Source organism: Leptodactylus fuscus, chromosome 1 (genome assembly GCF_031893055.1).
Source record: "Leptodactylus fuscus isolate aLepFus1 chromosome 1, aLepFus1.hap2, whole genome shotgun sequence".
Taxonomy (NCBI): Eukaryota; Metazoa; Chordata; class Amphibia; order Anura; family Leptodactylidae; genus Leptodactylus; species Leptodactylus fuscus.
The window spans coordinates 285,095,886-285,108,321 of NC_134265.1; the positions used below are offsets into that span (position 1 = coordinate 285,095,886).

The window sequence follows — 12,436 nt, forward strand, 5'->3', positions numbered from 1 at the left end:
AGGCTTCACCTATAACTAACAACAGTTTCTGTAGTAAAACACTGTTTAAAAAGTATTACATGAAATCAATATTCACAAACATCCATTTTCAACCCAAACATACAATATTATTTATTTAGCAATGGATCATGCCTTTGATTTGATAAAAAACAGTCTTTACATAAAAAGTAATTGCTCCTCCAAGCAGCAGAGGGCGACAACCTGTATGAACTAGCCTGACGTGCCGCCATGTTGGTAGAGGAAGACACGCTTCAGGCAGTGACTTCAGTGCTAAATCCGGATCATAGAGTCCATAGCTTGTGACAGGAGAGGCCCGCTAAGCGGCTACACTTCCGGGTGGTGTTGGAAGTGTCTAAACTGGTGGAGGGTCATTCAGTTGGCCTGAATAGAGCGGCGGGTGTTAGGGAGGCCGGGTGTACGCACGGAGACGTGGGGGAGGGACAGCCGTCATCTGCAGGTAAGCCGGTGGAGGCGGCCATTGTGGTACTTGTGCAGTGTGAGTGTGAAGTGCAGCAACAGGTAGGCGGGGAGTGTGCACTTGTATGGAGGGGACTGGGGGCGCTCTCAGGTCTTACACGTCAGACTCCGACTACTTTCCACCACTTTTATGTACTGACTGGCAGTCTGTCCTCAGCTGCACTATACATGGCAGCCTGCACCGGTGTAGTCTATGTTGTGTGCCTGAAATGGTATATGGCCTCTCAACCAATCACAAGCAAGCTCATGGCTCCAGATCTCCCCCAATATCCTGACTACTTGGTCTCATTTACTATTGACCAAATCTATTCAGCCGAGACTGAGTCCTTATAGTATATGTGACCGAGACTGCCTTTCAGGCTCTCTAGCCTGCACACAACTTTTTGTAGCCCTGTAGATCAATGGTGGACTATTGCGGATACACTCAATAATTTATGTAATCCATACCTCCTAACTATCAAAAGACAGGGAGAGGGATAAATGTAGCCCCACCCCCTTCCACTGTCACTCCACCCGCTCCCATTCATTCCTCTTTATGTGCCCACACAGTATAACACCCCTAAATTCACCATAACATAGTATATCCCCAAATTATTATGACCTTCCTCTAGCTGCCCCCATACTTTTATGTTCCCCCACAATCTCTGGGCGCAGATAAGTTGAGCCCAGACATACCGGCTGAATCCCAGATGGTTGGGAGGTATGATGTAAATTTCTAGTCTGTCTGGTGGTTACCTGAGGGATTGGAGCATAGGAAGTGCTCAGTGAGTATGGAATACTATAAGTGCACATCTACTGTATATTTTTGTGTACCATAAGAAGTCCATTATTTGTCTTTAATTGCCTTTGTCTTTAACCACCTTTGTGCCGTTGCAGCTCCGGGGTCTCGCTGCGGTCACATTCATTTTTATTAGGTACGATGCAGCCATGTTGTTAGGCAAAGTGTCGATGTAGCCTAAGACTATGTTCACATCTGTGTTGGAGACTCTCACAGTATGCATCAAAAATGAGTAGATAAAAACAGTATGGCAGGTCAGACTCTTGTCCTGTGCTTTCAGTTTGTAATACCTAATGGATGCCGTTATAGTTAATGGGGGTCCATCAGGCACAGTATGTGACTGCTGTTGTAGCCGGCCACCTATCTGTTGTTCTGGTCCTCTGAAGGGCAAGAACAACAGGCAGGCCCACACTAGTGTCTGTCACATGGCAAATAGATGATATACTGACCTGCAGTCCTCCACAATGGAAGCTAGTCTTATTCAGCACCTCTCTACTCTGACTCTAGAGGGTAGAGTTTCCGCTCCCTTTAATGCAACATATTGATCATAGCCATTTCGTAAAAACCTACTCATCAGAAATCTAGATCCTTCATATTCCTTGTATGTTCCATATTCCATGACGTGGCATGGTGAGATCTGCGGTTGGCCTACACATTAGGTTTGTGCCCATTGCATCAGAGTTGAGATCCCACCATCAACATTAAAGCCTTCCTCCAGTTATAAAACCACTTCTCATAAATGAGTAAAATACATCTTATTAAAAAAAAATATTTCCTTCTCCCCTTATTACGCTATTCTCCTCCTCCGTATCGTCACTAGGACAGAATCTGTCTGCATGCTCAGCTCACACATAGAAGTCTATAGAGGAGGAGGTTGTTCTATTGATTTACTTCATTCTGTGCACTGGTAAAGTTAAAGAACCATCAGTGTCAAAAGATCTTATTTAGATCCTATCACACTGAGGAATTTGGGCTGCACATCTGCTGGTTTTTCAGCCCAAACCCAGTCAGGAGACTTGCATGCATCAAAGGCTAGGTTCACACTTGTGTTAGGCCGGTCCCCTAAACAGCGGGTTCCTGGGTGTCTGAGTTCTCCTGTTTTTATACAGAAACCAGTGGAGAGAAAAGTCCTCCATGCAAGACTTTTTTTCTTTCTGTTGATTTTTGACTAGGTCTCCAATGGAGAGTCTGATTCAGATGTGAACCTAGCAATAGTCATCTGTGTTATTAAGAGTCCCTGCCGCCCCATGTACTGTCTGTACTATGTACAGTATTGGACATTGATTTACTCTTTGCCTGCTACTTCCTTCCCCCTGTCACAGCCTGATAAGGCGCCAGGCTCTCTGTGGTTTGAGTCCCCTGGGGCCAGAGAGCCAAACTGCTATAATAGCGGGCCCTATTGACTATAATGGGGTCCACCAGGTTTCTGCCACTTTCATACTAAAAGCAGTGCAGAGATGAGTCCTCTGAGTGGTACTTTTCCTTATGCTGATTTTTGGCGGTTTCTGTGGAGGAATCTCCAACAGCTGTGGATATTGATATTTGCAAGTTCAATTGTTAACCAAAATCTCCCATGGGTGTGTGTTTGTTTTTTTTTGTTTTTTTAACCCAATCAGTTCATCCATTTCAGCGAAACTGATATATTGCCCAAAAAATAGATGTTTAAAAAAATACTCTATAGACTTGATTTGTGTTTGTCAAGTCAGGGGAGTTGGTAAAAAAAAAAAAAAAAAAAAACCCCTGATATATGTATCTACCTATTGAATCCCATTATTCTAAAAGCATACATGTAACAAAAATTAAAAAAAAAAAAAAAACATTTTTCACTATAGGGTTATGGCGCCTTAGAAAAGTGGTCATTTGTCTGCCAGTCATGGTCCGTATTGATGCAATAAGTTCCTATGGAAAATATATAAAGCATCGAACTGTACATCTAATTATACAATATTAATAATTGTATAATATATGTTCATTTCATTTTGAATAAGAGTCCACAACTTTCTCTGTAAAAATTGTTTCCAACTTCACAGCTCTTATTCTTAGGCCGGTCGCACACAACTATGTGCTAGCCACTGGGCATGATAGGAAGAACCTGGATAGCACACTCACCTGTGCCACGGTTGTTTGCAAGGGGGTTAAGGGTCTCCTCAGAGATGGGCAGTATCAATAACATGGGGTGGACATTAAAATCTGTCCTGTTCATGAGGGAGGGGAGCTTCACTGTGCGCCTGTATATACCATACACCGTTGTGGTGCTTTCATCCTTGCACACTTGGCAGCATGGACCTGCAATGATTTTTGTCACCAAGAGTCTGTGACTTTTATTGGGACAGTTAAACATGTATTTACTAGTTAAAGTAGTAAAGTCGATATATTAGGAAACGACATGGCAGATGTTGGCTAAGCCTCATGTAATGAGAATACTAGCACTCTAATCCCATGCACAGCATCTGCTGCTTATATGATGGCTAGAAAGTTTGCAATATTTTTCTGCAGAGGAAGAGACTGGACTTCCCATAAACTTTCTCAGACAGCTGCTCGCTATTGGATCCTTACATGAGAACCCCATCTCTTTTAGGGGTTGTCCAGGATTAGAGAAACAATACACATCAGTCCATGGCTTAAGTCTGGTATTGCAACTCCAATCCACTGAACTGAATGTGACTAAGCTGCAACACCATGCACAACCTGTGCACCAATGTGGAAGTGTTGTGTAAGAAAGAAGCCATGTTTGTTTTTCTGACACAAGCCCTACATCTTCTAATACGGGATATATACAGAAAAGCACGTCCGTTCTCCCTGTGAGGTATTATCATTTATATGAATTCTGTGTTTATAGCTGCAGCTTGCTGAATAACCTCAGAGATCTAAGCTTTATGACTGTTTAGCAAAAAAGATAAGGAAAAGGAAGTGGCTGAAAGAACCAGGATACTCAGAGTTCAGACAAAGGTAGGCCAGTTTTTCCTGCTGCCGGGAGTCAGATCACAGTGGGGCAGATTTTCCTTTGTCAGAAGTGGTGACGTAGGGCCCAGAAATCTGTGGGGGCCGCATGTATCCTTTTTGGGTGGTGGTCTTAAAAAGAGTTCTTTTAGTAGACTGTAGATGGGTTTTGTGTAGCAGAACAGAATTATTTGGAGACATTATTTCTAGACTGAGTTTTGCCTTACATTAGAGAATCATGTCAATCGAGCAGACAAATGTTTTTTGGGTTTTTTTCCTCATGAAATAAAGCTATCCATAGGATAAGGGGATAGCTTGCATATCAGTGCATCTCAGACCCTTTGGATAGGGGATATATTTTGCAAATGTCAATTATACCTGCGGAAACACTATCATTTTCAGTATAGGTATAATATAAGCAGAAAGTAGGGGTAAATCTGCAGACTTCCTGTAAAAAACGCTTCATGGGGGCTTGACCTTAAGCCGATTGCACACAACCGTGTGCTAACAGGCTGCCATTAATGAACAACATGGGCAGTGCGCGGGCAACACATGAATGTTACCTTGTCCCGTCCATGCACTGGCCATGCCTCCGCGGCCTTTTTCTTTGAATGAATGTACACTTTTATCCTTTTATTGGCAAAGTGTATTTATTGTCACACACTTAGTATTTACAGTGTTGATCCTTATTTTTCGAGACTTCTGGAATGCTGGATGTCGGATTCCGGACCAGATTCTGACTGACGACAACCCATTCTTGTCTGATCATTGCTTGGAATTTCTGGGGGGGGTTTGTTTGCCCATCCACTTTTTGAGGATTGATCACAGGTTCTCAATCGCAGCTATTTCAGTCCAAAAAAACATCAAGGACAGACTGAAGACAGAGACCTGGGTTAAAATTATTTTTTCTAAAGCCCTGTCCAATCTGGAACTGGATTATCCCATGGGTTCTGTCTTGTGAACGGTAAAGCATCTTGAAACCAGTGACTACACATTGAGATTCTGGGTCCTTTTACCAGGAAACTCCCATCACCTCAAGTCCATTGAGACCCTGTGGTCAATCCTCAAAAAGCAGGCTGACAAACAAAACCACAGAAATTGTGAAAACTCCCAAGCACTGTTTGGACAAGAATGGATTGTCATCAATCAGGATGTGGCCCAGAAGCTGATATCCAGCATGCCAGAAGTTTTGAAAAATAAGGGTCAACTCTGTAAATATTGAGTATTTGCATAAATTTGATGTAATAGTCAGAAGCTTATGACATGCTTATACTTGGACTTTAGTTTACCATAGAAATATCTGATTAAAGGATCTAAAAGCGTTGCAGCGGCAATTTTTTTTCAAAACTTTTGTCCACAACTATATGTTTCTGGTTTTTGAATCAATACATGTATAGAGCCTTAAAGGGGTTGTCTAGGATCTGAAGGTATCCACAAGGTAGGTCCTTAGTACCAGACGGGTCAGGGTCTGAAACCTGTATTGATCCAAATATATAATCCTATAATCCTGCTCCCGGTATGCCAGTGTCTGCCGCCGCTGTCCGGTCAGGCACACGCCATGCCTTTGCTGCTATAAGTCCTGTACCGCATGTGACCAATCCACGGCCTCCGCTGCAGCAGGAACCAGTCCTGTCTGTGAGTGAATATTTCCCTTTCTTTGTTTCATTCCCAAGAAAGTAAAAGTTCAGCCTTTTGTACAATAAGAGCTGTGTTGTGATTCGGAAGCATGTTGTCTGTGGGAAGAAGTCCACCCACGAGAGAGCCTTCCTCTGTGTATCATATGCTGAGATTCCTACATACCAGAGCATACTAACCTTAGGGAAGTGTAGGATATTATAACTATAGGACGCATAGACAGTAAGAGGCGCTATCAATGAAGCACAAACAGTTCTAAGATTTATATGAATTATGTTTTTTTGCATTCTGCTAGACCTAATGTAGGATAGAGCTTTTCCTGTGTTGTATCAATTTGGTGTGGAATTTCAGCACTGAAAAAAAAAGCCTCCCCTTGACTTCAATGGGTTGCTTTTTCTGCTATGGGTTCCTCCCATTGACTTCAATGAGTTCAGAAAGCATAAACGGCAAAACCTCATTGCCTTGAAAATCCCTTTGAAATCAATGGGAGATGGGGGAAAAAAGCTTTTTTTTTTATGCAGTGGTTTTTGGAGTGTTATCTTGCAGAAACTGCCTCAAAAACTGCTAGTGATTTTTTATTCGTGTTTTTGAAAAAATCAGAGGGAAAAAAAAATCTGCCTGACTCCCTTTGAAGTGAATGGAATTGTTGGAAGGCCTTTTTTGGGGTATATTCTGCCTGCAAAAACTCTGTGGGAACTTTCCCTATTAGCCTGCATTCAAACAGAGTTTTTTGGTCAGGAAACTGACTCTAACTCCTCCTCCTAAAAACGCCTCACCATCGGACTGTATGGTGAGGCATTTTTTGGAGGAGGAATTTGAGTCAGTTTCCTGACCAAAAAACTCTGTGTGAACTTACCCTTAGAGTAATTTTGTTACCAAATGAAATAGAGGACTGCAAGGACTTTCAATCTATAAGGAAAGGAGAATAGAGGCAGTAGGTGAATTCGGAGGCGACGTGCTGTCCCTTTTGAATTCAGTGCAGTGGTTATGCTTTCACACATCACTTTTAATTGAGGCATTTAAGGGTGCATTCACAAAGTTCAGTCAAAACTGCATTGGAAAAAATTGCGTGCTTTTTGTGCGTGTTTGTTTTTTTATCTTATTGGTGAAACATGGACGTTTCATGTTCTCTAACATTAGTTGTGTTATATATTGCAGGAAAGCTGACATTGCGCTGAATTAAGTGCTATATTGGCTTTGCCAGTATCTGCCCCAGTAGCAGATATATTGGTGCTATTCGTTTTAGTATAAATATCACTGCACTATCAGAGGAGTCGGGGGTCACAGCTCAGATTCATCGCTCCCCATCTTGTACTGAGGCTAGGCTGTGAGGCCGGCCCTTCTGATAGTACAGTAAGATATGGTGCTGTTAGCTTCAGTACCGAAGGGCAGACACTGACAAAACTGAATTCAACGCACTGTCAGCTATCCAATGGGATGTAACATGGCTGATTAGACGGTAAAATGAATAAACTTTACCAAAACCGAATCAAAATTGCATGTGTTTTTTATCAAAACAAAGTTTAAACTGCACCATGTGACTGCTTCCTTAAGAACTCATGTGTTTGTCCCCTAAGCACCATTCCCCTCATTCCCTCATGTACATGAAAATTGGGCGCCAAAGCTGGATAACTGAGGCATATTTGGAAACTGTAGAATTATCTGTGCAAGCAGTTCCACAGTGGCAAAAGCGAGACATAAAGAAGGGATTATTCTGAAGGTTTCTGCTGCTGGATACATGTTAGTAAAAGCCTCTGATCTCATGAAATAGCATAAAACAAAGTTCTTCATAAAGAAGATGGTCAGTGTGCATAGTACTTGAAGGAACTGAAATGGAGTCCCAGTAAATCTGTATCAGTTGATGGTCTGTGTTTTTGCTAGGTTTTACTGTATGTGTACACAGGTTGGATGCACAGCACCACTTGTAACCTCACTTGTGTCTGTGTATTGTTTAGCACACTTCTCTACATCCCAGGGCTTGAATGAGGCAGACAGCTGGTGGGGATGTGGAGCGTGACACATCTGCAGCTACATCATCACTGCCGTGTACGTGTCCATCACACCCAGCCGAGACCTAGGAGTGACTGTGGGAGGAGGCAGAGACTTGTGAGAGGATGGAGTCAAGTGACTGTAATAGCCAGGAAGCCGACGCAGTCTTCAGTTTGCTTTACATCACTTGTATCAGAGCTAAGCTAATAGTCTAGCTGCCATTTCACAGGACGGCATTGTAGCCTTATGATTTTCTTTGGTTTCTACACTTGTTACGACGATGCAATGTCATTTTTTTGTTTTGCATGACTAGTCTGCCTGTCGATGCTACAGCCACTTGAGCTGTATATGGTAACATAATTCTCTCCATTCCCTTAAAGGGGCTTTTTCCAACTATATAAGACCACATGTTTATTTCTGTTACTTGTATAGCACTAATATAGTCTACACTGCTTTATAGACATTGTCAGTCACTGTCCCATACAGGGCTCTCAATCTAATTCTCTATCAGTGTGTCTTTGGAGTATTGGCTGAAACCCATACAAACCCCTTGCAGATGTTGTTCTTGGCTGAATTGGAACCTGGGATTCCAGTGCTGCGAGGCTACAGTGCCTAACCACTAAGTCACTGTAGTGCCACACGTCCTGGAAAACCTGTTGTTTTTTTGTGGCTTTAAAACAATACCAAATATAAGCGCTTTTAGCTTCTCCCTTCTGCTTAACTCACTCCTGGCGCTGGGTCCAAAAATAGCAGCAAAATCTGCAACTAAAAAAAAAAAGCTTTTCTACAAGGTGTGGTGAATGCATAACTGTATAACTCTAGGATATGCCATTGCTTTATGATCAGTGTGGACCACCATTAGTCCTGAGAATGAAGGGGCTGCCTGGCAGTACCCTAGTGTAGGGCACTGCGGTGTGGCCCCATTCATGTAAACGCTGCTGACTGCAGTTTGCTTGCCCAGCTGTGTGGATGGAAGTGCTACTCTGCAAGCAAGAACATAGAGCGAAACGAGCTAAACTTATGATTTGTGGTGGGGGTACAACCCACTGCTCCTGGCAGAAAGTGATAGCTTTTCCTAGTGATATGTCATCACTGTATATGGGAATACACCTTTAACCCTTAACTTATTCAACTTTCTACATTGTGCTTCAGTGAAATCCCATTTTGCCATTTGGAATCTCCGGATCCAGTGACTGAATAGACACTCACAGCTGACTGTTTGCTACAATTGAATACTGAATTCCCTCATGTTAAATACATCCTTGGCACAAATCTCTTTCCTATCTTCATAGATTTCCATTGCACATAAATGTATCGGGCTGTTTAGTTGACTGCATACAGCTGTATCTACCCCCAGTTGTCAGCAGGATACCGCCATTTACCGGTAACCTTTTTCTAGAAAGTTTTTAACTACTTGCATCAAAAAAGGGTGTAAAAGTAAACCTCAAATTTACATACAAAGACTACATTTTAGACTGTTTAGGCAAGTTCTTGTGGATACTTTTTTTGCAGAAAACTGGAAGAGAAAGCATTGGTTTCATATAAGAATTTACAGGGGAAATTCTTCAGTTGTTTCCTTCTAAGCCGACGTCTAAAGTTATCTGACGTGTTCTGCATTACACTTTGCTATTATAACAATAGATCTTATGAGGTGTAACTAACAGCAAGTGGCTGAGCGAGAAAATCTACTTTCTTGAGCATAAAGCGTGAACAAAAGGTTAATTGTGACAGAGGTCTGATATTCTTTAGTTTTCTAGGAAAAGTGGAGAAAAGGTAGAATATTTATGTGAGTTTCCTATGCAATAGACGTGTATAAGGCTGAGTTGACATCTGTGTCAGAGGCTCCCTTAGGAATCTGTCAAAAATTGTAGCCAAAAATCCTGAATCCAGACTTCTATCTGGCAAAATGATGGACACCTGATTGGAATCTCCATGGACTCTAATATAGACAATGAGATCTTTTGGACCCGTAGGTCATTTTAAACATCTGGTTATCCTATAAGGGAGCAGTGCAATGGAAGACAGTGCAGATATGAAGAAAGATGTACCACAGCTATTACCATTTATGCCAGGTGTCTGACATAGAGGGAGGGAATAGTAAGGCCCGGTTCACATCTGCATTCGGTAATCCGTTCGGGGGTTCCCATATAGGGTTGGGCTCACAGTCTAAATCTCCTTTCAGTGTGTCTTTGGAGTGCGGGAACAAACCGAAGTACTCGCAGGAAAGCCACACAAGCTTACGTCAATTGACTGTTTTCCACTGTGTATAAAATATATTGTAAAATCATCCTTTACTCAATATTAAAAAAGTGAAACGACACTTATACTTTAAATGGGTTATCAGGGGAATAATAAAGCTTATTAGTGTATTTCAGGGGGGACAAGGATACTTCCCTCCAATTTAGAATGAAAATAGCCCTATTAAAATTCCAAAACTAGGGTATTTAATGGCCTGTCGTAAGGAAATCTATGTGATATAACACAATAAAACAATGTATTTTAGGCTTATATCTTGCTCAGTGGTTAGCACTGTAGCCTTGCAGCTAGTGTCCTAGGTGCGAATCAAACAAAGGACAATATCTGCAAGGATTTTGTATCTTCTCCCCATGTTTGTGTGGGTTTCATCTGGATTCTCCAGTTTCCTCCATGCTGCAAAGACCTACTGAAAAGGAATGTAAATTGGGGCAGTTATTGACCATGTCCATTTGCAGAATATGGCACTATGCAAGTAAGCTTCAAGTACATGGCAGTGCCTTGTGCACAAAATAGTAGGGCGGTACACATAATTTCTGGCTCCAGAGGTTGCAATATTGCCTGTTCTGGCATTTCTAGTCAGTACACTGTCAGATGGGTGTGAATCTCCTACTGTCCATCTCTGATTGGAACGCCGAATCACACTCCTTGCCTGCCACCCTGACAGCACAGGAAAATCTTTCTGAAGGGGTTCTGTCTTCATCAGTCACTGTTGCTCTCATCCAATGTCTATTAAATAACCCAGCCTTGTGCAAATTTCCAATATACTTTCTGTATTGAATCCTCACCATTTCTAGAACTCTGCTTACTGTCATTCATACTTTGAGGTCCATGCTCTTCCATTTCATGGTCATGTTATGGACACATAGCTCAGATGTCTGATTATTACAAGACATATTTGCCCAACACATACTCATACTGTGAAAGGGGTGTGACCTAAATCCCCATTAATCGTAATCTAGGTAAAATACCCAATTTAATTGTCATTTGATTTAGGTCATAATCACCCACTCCTACCGCACAGTGACAACATTTGCTGGTTTGTCCAGTTTTTACCACTTTTTAATGGACTTAATTTAAAGAGGACCGTTCATCAGATTGGGCACAGGCAGTTCTATATACTGCTGGAAAGCTGACAGTGCGCTGAATTCAGCACACTGTCAGCTTTCCCGATCTGTGCCCCGGGTAAAGCGCTATCGGTCCCGGTACCGTAGCGCTTTACAGTCAGAAGGGCGTTTCTGACAGTTAGCCAGGGACGCCCTTCTGCCCAGCAGCGCCTATCGCGCTGTGCTGTGGAGCGGGGAGGAACTTCCCCCTCCCTCTCCTGATAACACTCGTCTATGGACGAGCTGTGTGAGCAGAGGGAGGGGGTGTTCCTCCCCGCTCCACAGTACAGCGCGATAGGCGCTGCTGGGCAGAAGGGCGTCCCTGGCTAAGTGTCAGAAACGCCCTTCTGACTGTAAAGAGCTACGGTACCGGGACAGATAGCGCTTTACCCGGGGCACAGATCGGGAAAGCCGACAGTGCACTGAATTCAGTGCACTGTCAGCTTTCCAGCAGTATATAGAACTGCCTGTGCCCAATCTGATGAAAGGTCCTCTTTAAGCCCAAATTTTATTTTGGTGTATTTTGGTGCAACCTGGCACATTTAGGCCACTCCCCCTTTTTCTTAGAATTCACACACCTATCTAGGATGTCAAAAAATTTCAGCTCAGACTAGATGCCCCAAGAAGCGTAATCATACCCAGAGTAGTATATCTTGGCAGGTATTTTTTGGAAAAATGCCGCAGTTGTGCTGTTTTTTTTTTTTTTTTTTTAATTTTATTCTTGTTAAAATAATGGGAAATAAAAAGTTAGGACTTGAATTGCTTCTTTTTCCTGGACCCACTTCTAAAATAACTCTATCATAAACTGCAGTGACGTTTTTTCAGTGGGTGGCTGTAATAGTTACATCTCAACTTTCCCAAAACACCTTGACGAAAGAGGATTTTTAAAAACTTACTATTTCCCTTACATTACAATTCTAAGAAAATACTGGCTTACTACGGATTTTTTTCCCCCCTCGGTATGTTGCAGTAAAAATAATGGCCTTTGTTATCTGAAAAGATTTCCTGTTTCTATTGCATACATTTCGTCTGATTCAGTAGGGCTTAACATTGTACACTGTAAGGCTGAGGGGTTTTGTATGATGACCCATAAACATTAATACATAACATATAAAGTGAATTTCTGTGTGTGTATAATATGTTCTTTGTTGGGATTTTGTGTATCCTGTTTTTCGTGGATGCTTGAAGAACAATGACCAGTTCTCTACTTCTCTGCTGCAGTCAATAAAGCTTTGTGATTCTCCTACTTTTGTATGGG

The 12,436-nt window shown here is 42.2% G+C and overlaps 1 protein-coding gene across 3 annotated transcripts in view; it reads left to right on the top strand.

Moving 5' to 3' along the window:
• The first annotated feature begins 314 nt into the window (after positions 1–314).
• The window catches only part of ARFIP1 (ARF interacting protein 1), an 80,860-nt gene continuing 68,738 nt past the window's right edge, over positions 315–12,436 (top strand). For all 3 annotated transcript variants that reach the window (XM_075257663.1, XM_075257679.1, XM_075257671.1), the window contains exon 1: positions 315–457. The gene's annotated coding sequence lies outside the window, so the exon portion shown is untranslated. The remainder of the gene's footprint in view (positions 458–12,436) is intronic.